The following is a 2,041-nucleotide window of genomic DNA, read 5'->3' as shown; positions in this document are numbered from 1 at the left end:
CAGAATTTAACAATTGTAATCTTTTCCAAGCAACTGACTGCTTTTCTTATCACTTAAAAGGCTTGCCAAGCTTTCGCATAATAATAAGTGATTAGAAAGCGCATGGTGTTGCAGTGACAGGACACCTGATAGAGTGACAGCTTATTGTCTATAAAGAAAACCACACTTTCAAAGTTTAATACTTGTATCTCTCTTGTTTGTTTTGCTTGGATGTACTACTGACAAGCTCTCTAGAAAGGGGTATTTCAACAAAGACTGTGCTAGAAATACATATATACAGTATATACATATAAACATATTACTTTTCCACATTTTCAAGTATTTATTATAAAAATGCCAGGTAGTTTCTGTATTTCCTAGATTTAAACATCTTCCATTCTCTAGCAAAATGAAGACCAGACAGATAACTTTTTTCCAGCATCAGTCATAATGTGCATTTGCCTGTTTTGCTACCTGTAGTACAAAACATCCCACTATGACATGTTCTCAATAGGACTGCTACTTATAGGGTTCAGTAGAACCAAAAGAAAGGCACAGCTCGCCCTAATGCTGGTGGAGCTATGGTGGCATTTGTTTTGTATAATAGAAGAAAATAATTTCTTTTTTGCAAAAACTAAATAGCAGATAAATGAATACAACAGACAGTTATATAGCTAAGTTTGGTCTTTACGTGGCTCTTGTTTTTTGGTAGAGTGAGGCAGCTGCTTTTAGAGTTTACTAGAGAAAAACACAGGTAAGAGAAAGAACATAGAAAAAGTGAATTAGATTGCACAAAGACAATAATACAAAGAAAAAGAAAGACATTGAATGGGTAAAGAATAACATAAAGGGTTTGAAAACCTACAACTACACTTACTGGAAATTCATTTTCTGGTCATTGTCCACAACACTACCAGTTTGATAAACAGTCTCAGTATAAAAGTCCCTGTCCTTCCAAAACCTCACTACTGTTCTCTAAAATGTAATGAACACGTCTAATAAAATGTGTAAAATTTAACAAATTAACAATACACTTTCACCATGTCTGCTGGGCCCATTGGGGCTTCGGCTGTCTCAGACGGAGAGGGGGGGGGATGGGGCGAGCGCTGCGGAATTATACAAAGCAGGGAGCTCCCGTTTACCTGGCTGTCGGACGAAGTCCAGCCTCCTGGGCCAGTTCCTATGATAGGCAGCACACCGATGATGTGTATCATAGGAGGCGGGACTTCATCTGAGCATAGCGGCTGCACCGGGTAAACGGGAGGTTACCGCTCTGTATAATCCATCTCCTCTCCTCTAATCGCTATGCACTGGTCATACTGCATTGATGACCATAGGTAAGGCTGAGCTGATGGGCACTGAACAGGCTGAGTGGATGGGCACTGAACAGACTGCATCGATGGACACTGATGAGGCTGTGCTGATGTTCAGTGCCCATTAGCTCAGCCTGTTCAGTGCCCATCAATGCAGCCTCACCAGTGTCCATCAATGCAGCCAGCTAAGGGCCCATCCACTCAGCCTGTTCAGTGCCCATCAGCTGAGCTGATGGGCACTGAACAGGCTGAGCTGATGGTCACTGAACAGGCTGAGATGATGGGCACTGAACAGGCTGAGTGGATGGGCACTGAGCAGGCTGCATTGATGGACACTGGTGAGGCTGCATTGATGGACACTGAACAGGCTGAGCTGATGGGCACTGAACAGGCTGAGCTGATGGGCACTGAACAGGCTGAGTGGATGGGCACTGAGCAGGCTGCATTGATGGACACTGGTGAGGCTGCATTGTTGGGCACTGAACATGCTGAGCTGATGAGCACTGAACAGACTGCATTGATGGACACTCAATAGGCTGCATTGATGGACACTGGTGAGGCTGCATTGATGGGCATGGAACAGGCAGAGCTGAAGAGCACTGAACAAGCTGAACTGATGGACACTGATGAGGCTGCATTGATGGGACTGAACAGGCTGAGCTGATGGGACTGAACAGGCTGAGCTGATGGGCACTGGTGAGGCTGTATTGATGAACACTGGTGAGGCTGCATTGATGGGCACTGATCAG

This window comes from Aquarana catesbeiana, linkage group LG02 (assembly GCF_042186555.1).
Source record: "Aquarana catesbeiana isolate 2022-GZ linkage group LG02, ASM4218655v1, whole genome shotgun sequence".
In the NCBI taxonomy this organism is placed as follows: Eukaryota; Metazoa; Chordata; class Amphibia; order Anura; family Ranidae; genus Aquarana; species Aquarana catesbeiana.
This window is presented reverse-complemented; position numbering follows the sequence as displayed.